The sequence below is a fragment of the Sphaeramia orbicularis genome, chromosome 15 (genome assembly GCF_902148855.1).
Source record: "Sphaeramia orbicularis chromosome 15, fSphaOr1.1, whole genome shotgun sequence".
Taxonomy (NCBI): domain Eukaryota; kingdom Metazoa; phylum Chordata; class Actinopteri; order Kurtiformes; family Apogonidae; genus Sphaeramia; species Sphaeramia orbicularis.
In genome coordinates, this window is record NC_043971.1 from 53,293,493 (window position 1) to 53,312,824 (window position 19,332).

Here is a 19,332-nt window from a genome sequence, read left to right on the forward strand (position 1 = left end):
GCTTCAGAAATTAAATGCATGGTGTCCAGCTGAGTGGACATTTTTGTAACTCCACAAAAAATAGGTTCATTAAAAAAAAAAATCATTTCCATTGTTTTTTTCATGCCTAAAGAGGAATAAAAACACTCAAGAAAAAAATATTGACTAAGGTTCTCATAATTCATGCATGAAAGGGTTAAAACGCAATATCAGAAACTGATATACTGTGTGAGAACTATGAAATAAGAACATTTTTGATGCAGCTAATCTGATGTTTCTCACATTTTAACATAATCTAATACAAGTTATTACTCACTTCATGGAGATACTATGCAAAAAAAAAACACAACTTACTTAATTACAGTCTAATAACAACTAACAATTGATTTGACTTCATTTCAGGAGTTCTAGTATTACTTTAGTAGCACAAGTGTAATAATATTTTATTCTGATCCCCTTGCACAGTTCACTTTTCTTAACACGGTGATATTTTTTTATTTTATTTTTCTTATACAGTCCCTTTTGCACTAAGTGTTTTGCTGCTAAATTGAACTGAGCTGCTAAACTGATTTTCTATTTGTTCCTGTGACAGTGACAATAAAGATCTATTCTATTCTATTCTATTCTATTCTATTCTATTCTATTCTATTCTATTCTATTCTATTCTATTCTATTCTATTCTATTCACATCAGAACATTTGAATGCAGATAAAGTTTATGTAGAACAGCAGAGTTACAGTGCTGGTCTGAACTGCAGTGTTTGGGATGGTGCATTAGTGTCCACTGTGTTGGCTGATATGGAACTAAAACAACAACCCTGTGAATATACAAGAGAACAGCTGCAGAAGAACTGACCACTGGAGTGACCAGTATGTATGAAAGGGTTAACAAAAACAATATTCTGCCGCAGTTTATCAGTTTTTCATTTACACGCATTCATTACAACTTACATTACGATTACAAATACACAAAACATTTAGTAACAGGCAGAATATTGGTAAAATTGCATTTACTTCTCCTAAGACATTTCAGGTTGTTCATATTTGTTCAGGTTATCTATGTTTTTTGTACAAGGATAGTTTGTTTATATAAACATTTACATGTAATTTTACTTTTTTACACTAAAACAAAGATAAAATCTGCAGTTTGTCATTATTTATAGGTTATTATGATACTATTTTACTGGTCTGGCCCAGTTGAGATCTAATTGGTCTGTATGTAGAACTTGAATTCAGTGTAATTTTTGCATTTTACAGATTCATCCTTGGTCCCTTAGATTGGATCCTTTAGTGGGTTGTATGTGGGCCCCGGGCCACATGTTTGAAACCTGTGCCTTAGATTTTAAACAGGCTCAGTCTGTCTTTAAATCATGTCTAAAAATGCACTTTTTCTCATTGGCTTCAATCAGTGAGTGACATGTTTCTTTTTTTTTAGATTTTTTATGCTGTTTTTATCAGATTTTAATTGTCTTTGTTTTTATGATGGTTGTATTTTGTTGTTCTTAGCCCACTTTGCACCCTCTGATATCACTGTTTTTACTTACTTATTTAGTCCCTTGTTTTATGTTTTGTGTAAGGCACTTTGGCCAGCTGTAACGTTCTTAAGGTGCATTAGAAATAAAAGTTGTTATGGTATGGTATGGTATGGTATGGTATGGTATGGTATGGTATGGTATGGTAAAATGACAAAAAGTAGCTCAGTGGTCACCTTCCTTTCCCTCTTATGTGACCCCCCGCCCCCCCATCAGTTTGTTGATTAGTGGCTGTTGGTTCTGTTGTTGTTTTTTCTCTCCTTCTTATCCTATATGTGAATGCTTTTTTGTACATGTGTGTAAGAAGTGTATTAATGTAAAAAAAAAAGTGTTTCAGGTGTTCTCATGTACGGAAGCGTATTGTGTTCATGCAAAAAAAATAAAATTTGGCTCTTTTTTTCTGAATTAACGAGATAATTATCTCGTAATTATGAGAAAAAATAAGTAAAAAAAAATTGGGTCTGTTTTTCTGAATTAACGACATACTGTTTTCTGAAAAAAATTAAATTCAGCTCTGTTTTTCTGAATTTCTGAATTAACGAGATGCTGTTTTCTGAAAAAATAAAAAGTTCGGCTCTGTTTTTACAAGATAATTATCTCGTTAATTCCAAAAAACAGAGCCGAATTTAATGTTTTTCCGAAAACAGTATCTTGTTAATTCAGAAAAAAAGAGCCAAATTTTTTTAAACTTATTTTTTCTTGTAATTGCGAGATAATTATCTCGTTAATTCGGAAAAAACAGAGCCAAATTTTATTTTTTTGTGTGAATGCAATACGCTTCTGTACTCATGATAAAGCCTAAATCAACCTGAAATAAATAAAATGCGCAAAAAAAAAAAAGATGAAAAGTAGAACCAATGATAATGTGGACATGAATGAACCCTGGTGTGAAACACTAAAAGACTTCAGAAAATCTCAAAATTTTTGTGCAGAAAAGTTCAACACAATTTAAAGGTCAGGGTAAATAGTGGACACTTCAGTCTGCTGTTAATGCTGTTAATGCTGTTAATGCTATTCTATAGTTTGTATTTTTCAGTTGCTTAAATGCTGCGTACACGAGGTATATCATTATACTCTGGCTAAACAATAAACCAACTTGTGACCTGAAATCTTGGTACAGTTCAGCATTTTATTACAATTATTTTATTTGTTCATCAAGATTAAAAACACACAGACTACTGCACATATTTTAAAGCGTATATATGATTTATGTTTGTATGAATATGTACAGGACATTTGGAGCAAGATCCATAAGAATCTGTGGATCCTGTCATTATGAGATGGGATTTGAATAAAATCTTCGCCTTTGGTGCTTTTTAAAATGTTTTTCATAGGCTGCTGGCTGTGGTATATGTTTGTATTTATGGATAAGTCCGTTTTAATGGTATTTACACAAAATAAATCTAAGTGTTATTTCCATAGAACACAACAGATTTTTACAAACTGTGTTCAGTGACATGGACCAAACTCTGATCACTGTTTGTTTACACTCACTGATTTTGTATGAAAACAGAGCTGAAATCCAGATTACACACACACACACACACACACACACACACACACACACACACACACACACACACCCAAAGGTCGTCATGGTCCAATCTGCTGCATTAAATCTCTACGTTGTTTCAGTGCCAGATGGTGTTTCTGTTTAAATGAATCTGTACCAACACGACTCCAACAAAAGCTCTTTTTGTGACAACACACACAGACACACACACCTACACGCACACACACACACACACACACACACACACACACACACACACAGTAACAAGACACTTACCAAAACCAAATTTTTTATCTTCAAAGGTTTAAATACTAGTTTTTTAATCCTTTTATTTTGTGGCATTGTACTATGACAATAAATGTGTTCTATTCTATTCTATTCTATTCTATTCTATTCTATTCTATTCTATTCTATTCTATTCTATTCTGTGTCAAGTATTTACTGTAAAGATGAAACTCCATCATATCAGGACTCTGCTGTATTTATTTTCTATCCTAATCCACAAAGACACAAATCAGCCTTCGGTTCATTTTTCGCTGTTTACCTGAACTTACCTGGAAAACTCTCAGATCCATTCTCTGTGACGTCACCCATTGGTTTGTGAAGTGCTTTTTTTTTTTTCTTTACCAGTGATATAAGAGAAAGGAAATGTCCGTCTGCTGTTCCAGAAGGACAACACACCAGGACCTAAACGTACACCTGACAGAGGTGAATGACGCCCATCGCTGTGACAGAGCAGATGTGCAGACACAGGTACAGCCCACATGGCCTGAACATGGAACTGCTGATGACTGGGACGTGTGCACGCTGACAAACGCCTCTGCACACCAAACCCGATGCTTTTGTTTGATGGGACCACATGTTTCTATTTTTATATATTATGAAGGTTTTTGACACCCAGTATTTTTGCCCCTCCACCTCACTTCTTTTTTTTTTTTTTTTTTTCCATATTTTTATGTATTTTCGAGGGTGAATCTGTGGCAGAGTGAGGAGTGAAAGTGAACACAAACCCAGTCATTTACACCATAACATTATTAAACCTACCAAGTAATCACAGACATATGACAACGGTTCACACATACAGTTGGATTTGATCTCAGTAATGATAACCTGTTGTCATGGAAACGCAGGCGCACTGACACTCCATATGATCAGCTGTGAATGAAGGCGGACCTTTAGAGAAGTGACGGACCGCAACACTGCAGTTCCTCTGCAGACAGAGTACTACTGTAGTACTACTGTAGTACTACTGTAGCACTACTGTAGTACTACTGTAGTACTACTGTAGCACTACTATAGTATTACTGTAGTACTACTGTAGCACTACTATAGTACTACTGTAGTACTACTGTAGCACTACTGTAGCACTACTTTAGCACTACTGTAGTACTACTGTAGCACTACTATAGTATTACTGTAGTACTACTGTAGCACTACTATAGTACTACTGTAGTACTACTGTAGTACTACTATAGTACTACTGTAGTACTACTGTAGCACTACTGTAGTACTACTGTAGTACTACTATAGTACTACTGTAGTACTACTGTAGCACTACTGTAGTACTACTGTAGTACTACTATAGTACTACTGTAGCACTACTGTAGTACTACTGTACCACTACTATAGTACTACTATAGTACTACTGTAGTACTACTATAGCACTGTTGTAGTACTACTACAGCACTACAGTGACCTGTAGTACTACTATAGCACTACAGTAGTGCTACTACACTGTAAGCCCGGATAAGTAGAGTTTACTCAAAAAATTTGAGGCAAGTGATTGCACTTAAATGATTTGAGTAATGATCGACTAATCAATTGGTTTAAGTAGGTTCAACTTTAATGCTAAAAGTATTGACCTTAAACTATTAAGTAGAAAACACTGAAAGACAAGTTATTTGTACTTTAAACCTGTTGTAAAATCAACCCCACTATCCAACCATTTAACTTAGCATTTTAGGTTACACTGACTAATTTTCTCAATTACAGCCAGATTAAATTATCATCAATTAAACAACTTTTATTAAGATCATCACACCCAAAATCCTATTCCTGACCAAAATAATTATGTAAGTATCAGTGGCGATTTCTCTCAGACTGCAGTGGAAGCCCGGCTTCCCCTAAAATTACGAAAATTAAATGGTTAAATATGTTCGGTTGTGTTGACATTTTATTGACTACAAATGTGTTAGAACATGTTCATCTCACAGATGAGTTCGTTCAGAATCAGCTTTATCACAAACCAACAGACTGGCTGTTGTTCCCTTCTCCTCCATTCCCGTGTCTGTGTTTTCTCCTCCATCTCTGCTCAGTGCATTTGTCCGTAGACTGTGTCCGTCTGTGGGCTTCAGTGGGACTGAGTGGAACTGTGTTTTCATTGAGTCAAAACTGGACGGTAATTGGATAAATGCCACGATGTTGTCCCGCCCCTGGACGCCGAGCGTCACTGGGGGTGAATGGGGCTGTGGGCGGAGCTCGGCCGGGCCGGATGCCAGAATCCCATGTGCTGATTGGAGGATCGGTCGAAAGGCTGAATCCCGTTTGATTGACAGCTGTTTTCAGATCTGCTCCTTCACTGACACAGTTCAGTTTAATACGTCACACATTCTGCTGGGAAATCAAGAGAGAAACCACTACGAAATTACTGGTTCATTTCTTGCACTGTAAATAAAACACACTCATTGGACTTCCTTGTTTCAATTTAACATAATTTTGGCGTTTTCTTGTTTCAGTTCCATAATTTAATCATTTCTTGTTCGAGTTGAATATGGTTTTGTAGATAGTTAAATCAGTCAAACTGTCGGCTAGGTCGCAGTGAAAGGAGCATCTGTTTAAAAAGGCTGAAGTCTGACACCCACAATGCACTGGGCCAAGGCAATCCAAGCACCCTAGCTCTGCTGGATATTGAGAGGACACTGGTCCAGTCCCTGGAAAAGACGCCTACTTGGTACGATAAGGTCAATGAGTATTTTCTTAATTTTTTTTTTTTTTTTTTATGTAAGCTGACAACAAGCTTCCCCTGTCTGAAAGACAAGCAGCCACCACTGGGGAGTATTCAACTTAATATATTGAAGCATGAATAGGAGACAGCTCGACATCATTTGCCAACACAGGTAGTGCTTGTAATTTGACAAAACATTAAAATTTCCATTGTATAATAACAGTTTTAGATGAACAGGAAAGCCATAGTTCTTCCTCTGGCTCTGACTCATGGTGCAGCTGTACAAAAATACAAAAATAAACACAAATAGGCCAATAAACACTGACATACACACATTAAATCCAAATTAACACTAACACCACAACCCCGCTGAACCCCTGCACAGAAAAATAACACATTTTCAACAACATGCCCAATACCCACAATGCAATGCACAGATAAAAAGGTGCACTGTAAGCCCGGAATTTGTATTTACTAAAATGCTTTAATTACAATGCACTTAAATGATTTAAGTTTTATCATGGTAATGACTAAAACTTAGTGATTTAATTCCATTCAACTTACACTTTTTCGTACTTTCACCTATGTCTACAAATTAGTAGAATATACTGAACATTTTACAGTAACATCATAAAACTTAAATCATTTAAGTGCATTGTAATTAAAGCATTTTAGTAAATACAAATTCCGGGCTTACAGGGTATATCACTACTGTAGTACTGCTGTAGCACTACTGTAGTACTACTATAGTACTACTATAGTAGTACTATTGCACTACTGTGTACTATGGGAGTACTATGGGAATACTATAAGAGTACTATAGCACTCCCATAGTACTCTTATAGTACTCCCATAATACTCCCATAGTATTACCATAGTACTCCTGTGCTGCTGACCACAGTGTCACATGTCATGTCCTTCATACTGTCCGTCCATCTGTCTGTCTGTCTGTGTGTCTGTGTGTCTGTCTGTGTGTGTGTCTGTCTGTGTGTCTGTGTGTCTGTCTGTGTGTGTGTCTGTCTGTGTGTCTGTCTGTGTGTCTGTCTGTGTGTCTGTGTGTCTGTGTGTCTGTCTGTGTGTCTGTTTGTCTGTCTGTGTGTCTGTCTGTGTGTGTGTCTGTGTGTCTTTCTGTCTGTCTGTCTGTGTGTCTGTCTGTGTGTCTGTCTGTCTGTATGTGTGTCTGTCTGTTTGTCTGTCTGTGTGTCTTTCTGTCTGTCTGTCTGTGTGTCTGTCTGTGTGTCTGTCTGTTTGTCTGTCTGTGTGTCTTTCTGTGTGTCTGTCTGTTTGTCTGTCTGTGTGTCTTTCTGTCTGTGTGTCTGTGTGTCTGTCTGTGTGTCTGTGTGTCTTTCTGTCTGTCTGTGTGTCTGTGTGTCTGTGTGTCTGTCTGTCTGTGTGTCTGTCTGTGTGTCTGTGTGTCTGTCTGTCTGTCTGTCTGTCTGTGTGTCTGTGTGTCTGTGTGTCTGTCTGTGTGTCTGTCTGTCTGTGTGTCTGTGTGTCTGTCTGTGTGTCTGTGTGTCTTTCTGTCTGTCTGTGTGTCTGTGTGTCTGTCTGTGTGTCTTTCTGTCTGTCTGTGTGTCTGTGTGTCTGTCTGTGTGTCTGTCTGTCTGTCTGTCTGTCTGTCTGTGTGTCTGTGTGTCTGTCTGTCTGTCTGTCTGTGTGTCTTTCTGTCTGTCTGTGTGTCTGTGTGTCTGTTTGTCTGTCTGTCTGTGTGTCTGTGTCTGTGTGTCTGTCTGTCTGTGTGTCTGTCTGTCTGTCAGTGTGTCTGTCTGTCTGTTTGTCTGTCTGTCTGTCTGTGTGTCTGTCTGTCTGTGTGTCTGTCTGTTTGTCTGTCTGTCTGTCTGTGTGTCTGTGTCTGTGTCTGTCTGTCTGTCTGTGTGTCTGTCTGTCTGTGTGTCTGTTTGTCTGTCTGTGTCTGTGTGTCTGTCTGTGTGTGTGTCTGTCTGTCTGTCTGTGTGTCTGTCTGTGTGTCTGTGTGTCTGTCTGTGTCTGTCTGTGTCTGTTTGTCTGTCTGTGTGTCTGTCTGTCTGTCTGTGTGTGTGTGTGTGTGTGTGTGTCTGTCTGTCTGTCTGCCTGTCTGTCTGTGAGTCTGTCTGTGTGTGTGTGTGTGTCTGTCTGTCTGTGTGTCTGTCTGTGTGTGTGTCTGTCTGTCTGTCTGTGTCTGTGTGTCTGTCTGCCTGTCTGTCTGTGAGTCTGTCTGTGTCTGTCTGTGTGTCTGTCTGTCTGTGTGTCTGTCTGTGTGTGTGTGTGTCTGTGTGTCTGTCTGTGTGTGTGTGTGTGTCTGTCTGTCTGTGTGTCTGTCTGCCTGTCTGTCTGTGTGTCTGTCTGTGTGTGTGTCTGTCTGTCTGTGGGTCTGTGTGTCTGTCTGTGGGTCTGTCTGTCTGTCTGTGGGTCCAGGTCACCAGGCAGGGCTCCCTCCTCATCCTCACTCAGTCCTTTAACAGAACAGGTTGGATTGACCTGAATCCACCTCAGAGGTCCTCCAGCAGGAGCCTGACTGCTGCCTCCCTTATGCAGGTGTGAGTGGGCTGGATGCAGGAGGTCCAGACTGGCATCGTCCACGCCAGCATCTGCCCCACAGACAAACAAAAACGTGGGTAAAAATCAGCTCGGCGCTGCAGAGCGAGTGGAGAGGCAAGCGTCTGCACAGCAGCAGTGAATACGTTCAGAAGAAACTCAGACTCAGAGTCAATGAGGGGAGCGAGTCTGATCTGAACAGACTTCCACAACTTTAGGTGGAAACACAAACCACACAAAATGACCAGGAATTCTTTTGCCCAGAAAAATACATTCCTGGTACTAGTTCTTAGGTACTAGACCTGGTATTCCTGGTAAAGGTTCCTGGAAATCTCGGTGGAAAAGGAGCTAATGTAAGTGGTGTGCTGGAAAAGGGCTGCATGTTGACTCAGTTTTTAATGACTTTCCTGTCAACATCCAGCCTGCACATGGATATCTGTGGTATATTTATATGTCCATTAAAATCCTCGTCCACACCAGCAGCAGTGACCAGCTGGACCTGACTGCAACACAAACTCAATGTAAACACTCGTCTGGACCTTTAAATATATTGTTATAAAAGACATTCACATCCAAATCCAAACAGGAAGGTTGATTAAAAAACTCTATATCTGACATAAAAAAATAACCACTATAGGAGGACATTTAAGAAGAGGAGTCTGTCATCACAAAATGACCTTTCATTTACAATTTCTTGTTTATCAAAGTGTCATCATTAGCTTAGCTTAGAGCAAAGACTGAAGCAAGGTTCTAATAGTTTTGGATTTTTCATTATAGTTTAGTTTTATTTAGTTTGGACTTTTTTTTCTCTAATTCAGTTCATTTTAATTTGTTTTTAGAGCAGGTTTGCTAGTTTTTATTAGTTTTCATTTTTTTCTAAATGCTTGGTTTTATTTTAGTTTTAGTATTAATTTTAGTTTAGCCGTCTCTTTTCTCTTCTTCTCTGTCGTCGTATTCAAATAAATCCCAGACAGGACTCTGCTGCTTTCTCCCAACTTTAGTCTCCATGTTTCCAGGTAGAGTGGGCACCAGAAGACGACTGGAAACCACAAGTGACGGACCGTCAAGTGTCATATGGTGCCCCCAGCTAAAATTGCTAGAGTGAAATAAATCGCTTTCATATCAATCCAACATTGACAAAGACGAAAACGAAGGGAATTTTATCATATATATATATTACATATATATATATATATATATATATATATATATATATATATATATATATATGTTTTGTTTGTTTTTTTAATCCATTTTAGTTAGTTTTGTAAACACACAATACAGTTTCAGTTAGTTATCATTTTTTCTTTTACTTATAGTTTTTATTTATGTCAGTTAACGAAAATGTTTTTTCAATTCTAGTTTTCGTCATTTCGTTAGTTTTAGTTAACGATAATAACCTTGGACTGAAGTTGTGGAAAACTGCACATGTAACCAAATCCCCGTCTGCACCTTTAAGACTCACAGATGGGGCTGTTTTAAAGGAGTTCTGTTCAGAAATGTTCATTTCAGCTCCCCTGGGTTAACAGACTGTCGGCTTCATCTCCACAGTCGGACAGTTTGAGCGTCGGTGGCGGTGTCACTTTTTCCGCCGGCGTCGTTCAGCAGCAGCTGTACAGATTACAGGACTGTTGCCAAAACAGCACAAGTATTTATGAGCAGCTTTTAGGAGTTAGATTATCAGCAGTGTGCTCTCACAAAACATGAACTTGGCTGACTCCTCATTCACTCGTCAGAGATCATGAGTTCTGTGTGGAAGAGGATGGAGACGGACATGGATCCACAACCACAGGAAACTACAGCCCAGACTCTACTGTCCGCTATAGGGCCTCCCATTTTTGGGACTTTTTTTACGATCAAGCTCTTAATTTGACCGGTTAATCTCTTATATATTAGTAACTCCCAAAAATATTTCGGCCCAATCCGTAAAGTTATAGACCCCCCCCACCCACCACCACTGCCATCTTTAGGGTGGCCGTCAGCCCAGTGCAGAAAACCCATTTTTCAATGGAAAATCCTGCATTTGTGGGTTAGTTCTGCCATATCTGCTCATGCAAATGTCATGTTAGAGGTTCTGGGGGATGCTACTGTCGTTTATGAAGGTCTCAAATCATGTACAGGTCAAGGTCATTTGACACTGAAAAATGGGTAAAATCACGCATTTTTGCTGATTTCTTTCTTGCCTAGTCTTATTTGACAGATCTGCACCCGGGGCTGCTTTCACTGGAGAACATCTGATCCTAGATTACCCATCTGGTGCCCTCCCTTTTCTGCAGTTCAGCAGGTACCAGATTTCTTTTTCCAGAGAAGGGTCACACATTTTCAGTGTAAATATGCCAAGTCATCCTAAAGGCAAAACACTCAAGAGGTTAGGGTTAGGGTCAAATTAAGAGCTTGATCGGAAAAGAAGTCCCAAAAATGGGAGGCCCTAGTCCGCTAGGATCAGGTGAATTAGATCCAGTTTAGATAAGAAGAGGATGAGGGAGGAAGATTTACATATTCAGCAGACACAGTCCTATCAGCAGAAGTCCAGGTCTGCACCAGTAAGGCCACGGTTCAGGATCTGGACAAAGATGATCAGGTCCATTGAGAGTCCAGTAGAACCTATGCAATATCACTGAAGTTTAGTCTGACAGTTTAAAGTTGGATTTTTGGTCCATTTTCCTCTACATTATAGACGGAGTCTTCATCTTTATGTTGTCACAGTCTGCTGTACTTGGCATCGACTATATTCATTTGTATTGTACTGATGTGCCTCCTGGTCAGGTCTCCCTCAAAAAAGAGATTTTATCTCAAGGGACTTCCTGGTTAAATAAAGGTTAAATAAATAAATAAAATGTTTAGAACAGGGCTGTCAAACATGCGGCCCAGGGGCCAAATGCGTCCCGCCAAAGGTTCCAGTCTGGCCTGTGGGATGAATTTGCAAAGTGCAAAAATTCCACAGTCCAGGCTGTGGAACTCATTTTAGTGTCGGTTCCACATCCAGACCAATCTGATCTACAGTCAAATAATAACAGCAGAAGAACCCACAAAAAAGAATGACTGCAGATTTTCTTCTCTGTTTGATGTGGAAAAAAATGTTATACTATACCTACAAATAATGACAACCTCAAATTTTTGTCTTTGTTTTAGTGCAAAAATAACATTAAATTATGAAAATATTTACATTTACAAACTATCCTGAAATTGGGCAACACGGTGGTGCAGTGGTTAGCACAGCAAGAAGGTCCTGGGTTCGATTCCAACACCAGTCGACGGGGGGTGGGACCTTTAGTCCATGGGGGTGGGACCTTTCTGTGTGCAGTTTGCATGTTCTCCCCGTGTCTGCGTGGGTTCTATCCGGGTCCTCTGGCTCCTCCCACCATCCAAACACATGCACTAACAGGTTAATGGGTTAATCTGAATTGCCCATAGGTGTGAATGTGACAGTGATTGTTTGTCTCTATATGTTCGGTCTGTGATGAACTGGAGACTTGTCCAGGGTGAACCCCGCCTTCACCCCTATGTAGCTGGGATAGGCTCCAAGAGACCCCCGTGACCCTAGTGAGGATAAAGCGGGTTCAGAAAATGAATGAAAATATCCTGAAACAATAAAATGTGAATAACCAGAACAAATATGAACAACCTGAAATGTCTGAAGAAAATTCAGCCCAATTTGAACTCTTTCTTTCTGTTCCTCAGTGTTTAGTGTCTTTGTAGATCTGATCCAGAACGCACATGGACTAATGAGAAGTGGAGGCAGAGTATTGTTAAAATTGCACTAAATTTTCCTAAGAAATTTCAGTTTTTTTCAGGTTATCCACATCTTTTTTGTTTGGATAGTTTATAAAAGTAAGTCTTTTTGGTAACACTTTACTTGAAGGTCTAGTTTATAATGCATTAAGTGCACATTCATAGGACATTATAATGCATTATAAAAGTCATTACAACAGTTTATGATCATGTACAACAACTTATACCAAGGTAATAAAGTATTCTAAGTGTAGGCCTAATGTATTATAAATTCAGCTTTCATAATGTTTTATACATCCATACCAAAGTACGGAAGCGTATTGCATTCACAAAAAAAAATAATTTCGGCTCTGTTTTTCTGAATTAATGAGATAATTATCTCATAATTACGAGAAAAAATAAGTTAAAAAAAAAAATCGGCGCTGTTTTTCTGAGTTTATGAGATACTGTTTCCTGAAAAAAAAAAAAAAAAGCTCTGTTTTTATGAGTTTATGAGATACTGTTTCCTGAAAAAAAAAAAAAAAAGCTCTGTTTTTATGAGTTTATGAGATACTGTTTCCTGAAAAAAAAAAAAAAAAGCTCTGTTTTTATGAGTTTACGAGATACTGTTTTCCGGAAAAAAAAAAAAAAAAAGCTCTGTTTTTATGAGTTTACGAGATACTGTTTTCCGGAAAAAAAAAAAAAAAAGCTCTGTTTTTATGAGTTTACGAGATACTGTTTTCTGAAAAAAAATAAAATGTGTCTGTTTCTGTGTCAGTGGGACAGTGGTCCCTGGTCCAGGCAGGAGCTCCTTCTATCTGTGCTGCTGAAAGCCCCTCGGGGGAGCGTGAAGTTGTTTCCGTTCTCGTAACCGGTTCCGATTACGGATCATGGAACTAGTTTCGTTCACAGAAATCAGAACCAAGCCCCGCTTCGTGCACGGATCAAGCCCTTCAAGCACACCGGCGCTCGGAGCCTGTAACCCGGCTTCCTGACAGGGCACGACCGCGGTGATGGGAGCTGGCATTAATGAAGTCAAATAAAATGACATTCACCAGCATTAAAGAAAATATACACAGCAGAAGAGTGCAAATGTGTATTCATTTATTTGTCGGACCTGATGGAAAGCATTAGTCAGAACTAGATCCATGGAGGAGCGGCTTGGTGTACCGGTTCGTCCCCCTCCAATAACTTTCCATCAGGTCCAGGTGGACAGCTATCCGCTCCCCGGTGTGTAAGCCGGACTGGAGCGGGTGGACGGAGCAGCTCAACTGTCAGAACAGCGGCGCTCGGAGCCTGTAGCCCGGCTTCCTGACAGGACAGGACGCGGTGATGGGAGTTGGCATTAATGAAGTCAAATAAAATGACATTCACCATGATTAAAGAAAATATGCGTCTTGGTGTCCCGGTTCACCCCCCACCCCCGGACAGCTTTCCATCAGGTCCAGGTGGAAAGCTATGGGGGTGGGGGGTGAACCGGGGCACCAAGAGCTCCTCCACGGATCTAGTTCTGACTAATGCGTTCCATTAGGTCCGACAAATAAATGAATACACATTTGCACTCTTCTGCTGTGTATATTTTCTTTAATGCTGGTGAATGTCATTTTATTTGACTTCATTAATGCCAGGACCTGGAGTACGCTGCTGACACCATCCTGCTCAGCACATCCTACAGTCAGCTGACAGATGCTCTGGGCAGTTACAGTGAAGAGGCACAGAAGCTTGGCCTCCAAGTGAACTGGACAAAAACCAACCTCACGCATGTCAGTGATGGGCCAGATCCACCTCCCTTGCAGCTTAGTAATGACATTGTAGAACCTGTCAAGAGCTTTGTGTATCTGGGGTGATGACAGACAACGGGGACCTAAAACCAGAGATTACCCGCAGAAGGGCCCTGGCAGCATCAGCTCTGATGTCTCTCTGGAAACCACTGTGGCGGAACCAGACCATCTCACGCAGGACGAAGCCCCGGATCTACAACTCTGCCGTCCTCTCCATCCTGCTCTATGGCTCGGAAACATGGCCCTTAAACCAGACTCTGGCTGCCAGAATAGGTGGCTTTGATAGCAGGGCTCTCAGAACCATCGAAAACATCAGGTGGACCCGGCGGGTTTCCACTCAGGTGCTTGGAGCCCGCACACGCCAGCCCAAAGCATCCAGCCTGGCCGCGCAACGTCGCCCCCGCTGGTTCGGTCATGTCCTCCGCCTCCCTCCTGACCATCCAACAAGAGCCATCCTTCAGTTTGACCCAAAGGCCGCAGACTGGAAACGACCACAAGGCAAGTCCCGCACCCGATGGCTCGACGTCATTGCAGGCGACCTCCGACAACATGGAGTTACCATGGAGGACGCAGAGCAGCTGGCACAGGACCACCAGCCATGGAAAACACTGGTTCACCTGGTCGGCCCAATGCACCGGGACAGGACACCCGCCCCATGGCAGGAGTCCTAGTAGTAGTGGTAGTCATTAATGCCAACTCCCATCACCGCGTCCTGTCCTGTCAGGAAGCCGGGCTACAGGCTCCGAGCGCCGGGGTTCTGACAGTTGAGCTGCTCCGTCCACCCGCTCCAGTCCGGCTTACACACCGGGGAGCGGATAGCTGTCCACCTGGACCTGATGGAAAGTTATTGGAGGGGGGACGAACCGGTACACCAAGCCGCTCCTCCATGGATCTAGTTCTGACTAATGCTTTCCATCAGGTCCGACAAATAAATGAATCCACATTTGCACTCTTCTGCTGTGTATATTTTCTTTAATGCTGGTGAATGTCATTTTATTTGACTTCATTAATGCCAACTCCCATCACCGCGGTCGTGCCCTGTCAGGAAGCCGGGTTACAGGCTCCGAGCGCCGGTGTGCTTGAAGGGCTTGATCCGTGCACGAAGCGGGGCTCGGTTCTGATTTCTGTGAACGAAACTAGTTCCATGATCCGTAATCGGAACCGGTTACGAGAACGGAAACAACTTCACGCTCCCCCGAGAGGCTTTCAGCAGCACAGATAGAAGGAGCTCCTGCCTGGACAGGGACCACTGTCCCACTGACAGAGAAACACAGACACATTTTATTTTTTTTCGGAAAACAGTATCTCGTAAACTCATAAAAACAGAGCTTTTTTTTTTTTTTTTTCCGGAAAACAGTATCTCGTAAACTCATAAAAACAGAGCTTTTTTTTTTTTTTTTTCGGAAAACAGTATCTCGTAAACTCATAAAAACAGAGCTTTTTTTTTTCAGGAAACAGTATCTCATAAACTCAGAAAAACAGCGCCGATTTTTTTTTTTAACTTATTTTTTCTCGTAATTATGAGATAATTATCTCATTAATTCAGAAAAACAGAGCCGAAATTATTTTTTTTTGTGAATGCAATACGCTTCCGTACCAAAGCAGTGTGAAGGAATTTATTTTTTTAGGTGGGAACTTTTGTTAGGTTTTGTCACTGGTCCCTATACCCATCTATTTTAGGGATTTCATATTTATTAAAAAAAAAAAAAAAAAGTATGTGTTTGAATTAACAAAAATTTAGAGCTGCCACATTATTTTTCATTTATGTACAAAGCAACATGTAACACTTTTATTTACTGTCTCTGTTCTTTTAATGTTTTGTTTTTGCAAAATAAAGCGTTATTCAGAACACTTTGATATATAATTTTTGACTTACACTTTACTTAGAGCCAGCAGATACTGCTCATACGTCATCATAGTTGTGTTATAATATCATCAGTCATCCTGTAACGTATTATTGATGTTTCTAAGGCATTATTCAGTTTCAGAAACTACATGTCACAGCAGTTGTCTGTGTCTTTATAACTGGCCAGAGTTATGATGGTTATAATGTGTTACATAACCCAGGACTGGAGATTCTTCCTACAAACACTGTTGTCACTTTGGTGTGGATGTATAACACATTATGAAAGCTGAATTTATAATACATTATGCCTACACTTCTAATACTTTATTAACCTTGGTAAAAGTTGTTGTACATGATCATAAACTGTTCTAATGACTTTTATAATGTATTATAAATGCAATATAATGTCTTATGAATGTGCGCTTAATGCATTATAAACTAGACCTTCAAGTAAAGTGTTACCGTATTTTCATAATTTAATGGGTTTTCTTTGCACCAAAACAAAGACAAAAATTTGCAGTTGTCATTATATATAGGTTCTTCTTTTATTATTTGACTGCAGATCAAATCAGGCTGAATGTGGAACCTGAAAGAAAATGAGTTTGAGAGCCCTGCTTTAGAAGCACAATAATCATTGGGTTTTTCCCTAATTCTGTCAAAGACAATATTCCATTTACATCAGTGAAAATGAATATTCCTTTTAAATGCAGACATGGACATCCCACTAAAAGCCTGGTTTCTTCCTTCTGGTGGCAGATGTTCCTCTGAGTGAACTCAACCTCCTTTTGATCCATCACACATCTCCAGTTTTGCTCATATCCATAAACCTGTTGATATTCTTATATCTTTCCACTTTTATGTTTCCTACTCTTGTGTACCTTACTACTATAATTATTTTTTTTAATATATTGTTTGTCTTTTGCATCATCTTTATGTTACACATTTTCTCTTGCACTTAAATCTGTTCCTGCGTTGACCAGTGAATTTCCCCGCTGTAGGAACCATAAAGTCTCATCTAATCTAATCATGTTTAACAGTTGGTGTACTCCTAGATGCTAACTGCTAATGCTAATGCTTGGTATTGTGTGTGTATTAGGATGGGTAAAACGCAGATACACCGTGGGGTCAATAAATGAAGTGAACCTTTAACCCAGTGGTTTCCAACCTTTTTTTCGCTCGTGACCCCATTTTAACATCACAAATTCCTGGCGACCCCAGACATTCAAATTGGAGACATCTTTTTTTTTAGTAAAATTAATTTGATTTTGATCATGTAATAGTTTCCTATATTATGTTGCAAATAAACGTTAATTTTAGAGGACATTTAGTCTATATAATGTCTATTATTGTGGACAGAGGCAGTAAATCCAGGTGTAGATTACTGCACAAAGGGAGAATTGGATTTTCCTTGGTCAGGATCTGTCCAGTCAGTCCAGCTGTGATTTACAAGGAGGACAATTAATACTGAACAAACAAGAACTGAAACTATGAATTATGAAAGAGCTGCAGCATCTGAAACTGACCACAATGAACATTTGACAGATAAACAGAACCACAGTGCTGCAGTTTCAGAATTTGTCATGTCTTTTATGTATTGAGATTGTCTTTCTCAATTCACCGTATATTTTCTATTAGTAAGTTTTTATTTTTTTAATTTTTTTAATCAGTTACGAGAAATTCCAGCCAACCCCAAGGTTGTAAAACACTGCTTTAACCTTTCAAACATGTGAATTTTCCAACTGTACCATATGTCCAAAGAATCCTCCAGATAGTAAAACCAAAAGTAACTGATCTCACACGCCTGAATCAAAAAATGTTCAGATTTGTAAAAGACCTTCTTCAGAACATCCAAGCAGAATATACTACTGACATGACACCTGTCAAATTCAGAATAACGGAGGAATGTAAGCATTTAAACTAGGGATGCACAGATACCGATATGAGTATAGGCATCGGCTCCGATACTCAGTGTGTGTACTCATACTCATACTCGTACTCGTACAAGACATCTGATACAAATGCACCGATACCACTTACAGCTGTGTGACATTCCCAGTTCAGTGCAGCAGGTACGAGGAGGAGGAATAATGTGTGTGAGTGTGAAGAGTGTGGAGATTGAACCAAATAAATGAGGGTGGTAAAAGTAAGGCTGACTGACAGTAGCGTTCAGACACAGACAGATACAGACGCAGCCTTCTGTCCGTCCTCTGCGTACATTCCATCTGTTTTCCAGCTGATGGAGGATGTGTAAACAGACAGAGAATACCAGCGGGAGTACGGAGCGGTGCAGACCGCCGCCAGTGGAAGTGAAAACCAAACTTGTGGCTGATTTCTCTTTTCTCTTCCTGCTGAAGCTTCACTTTTAAACCTTACCAGAGAAAATGCTGTAATATTAGTATCACATTAGTGTTTCCTCTGTCGTCTCCATGTTTGTTATTACTGATTTTCTTCTTCTTCTCATTAAACTTTCCTCTTCTTCGTGGTATTTATCCAGTATGGTTAATTCAGAGCGGCGCCCCCTGGTGGATTAATTGACAAACGCTCATTCCAACACATTAAATGTCAGTAGCAGCACTTTGTTCCAGTCAGACTAATGACAACGACAATAAAGCACATTTACAAAAGGAACTAACAACTGGAATGGGATTATTAAGGACTAGGATCGGTACTCAGTATTGGCAAGTATTCAACTGTAAGTACTAGTACTCGTACTCGGTCTGGAAAAAAGTGGTATGGGTGCATCCCTACTGTAAACGTACTGTTTGACTGGTTCATAGACAGGCTGACATTGGTAGGTTGTTCATTTGGTTTCATTTAACTTTCTCTTTTTTCCATTTGCTTCATTTTTCTCCCTTGTGTTCAGTCCAAATGATTAATTGTCTTCACACTGTAAATGAGCCAAACCATGGTTGGCTCAGCCCAGACCAAAGTCACATGTTTTGGTTGGACCGAAGGCCAGATGTTTAGTCTGGGTTTCACACCTGGAAAAGGGTTTGGATCAAACTGTGAAGTCCTAAGGTAGATGCAACAGCATCCCTGAGGTATGGAACATTTCTGGATTAAAATCTCTAATAAATGATGATATATTCCATTACTCTGAAGCAGTTTTGAGTTTGAACAGCCTTTTACATCATTTGCTGTCCTTTTTGACATGTTTATGTGCATCATTTACACAGTTCACTGAATTTACACGTCTTTGTTGAGACACTAAAACCAGTGAGACAGTGGTCTGATGCAAATGTTCTTGTTGGAGGCCCAGTGTGGCTTCATTCCTATGAAACTATGTAACACAAATACGTCACAAAATGTTCTGTAAATCACATTTGAACACAAGACTTCTGCCTGAGTCTCATTAGATAGATTTGCATCAGCAGTAGAGGTGAAAAGTTTGAAAAGTCCCCAAACAATTCCATGTGGTATTTAGTATTTATGATTAAGAGATCACATGGTGGCAGAAATGACTTAGCAGGCCTTCAAACCACTCACTGTTTCAGTTACACAAGCTAATCGAAT

The 19,332-nt window shown here is 39.9% G+C and overlaps 1 long non-coding RNA gene across 1 annotated transcript in view; it reads right to left on the reverse strand.

Moving 5' to 3' along the window:
* The window catches only part of LOC115433856 (uncharacterized), a 27,429-nt gene extending 8,674 nt beyond the window's left edge, over window positions 1-18,755 (reverse strand). The window contains exons 1-2 of the long non-coding RNA XR_003937434.1: window positions 18,745-18,755; window positions 13,866-13,871 (exon numbers count right to left, since the gene is read on the reverse strand). This is a non-coding gene — a long non-coding RNA (uncharacterized LOC115433856). The remainder of the gene's footprint in view (window positions 1-13,865; window positions 13,872-18,744) is intronic.
* Between the last annotated feature and the right edge of the window lie 577 nt (window positions 18,756-19,332).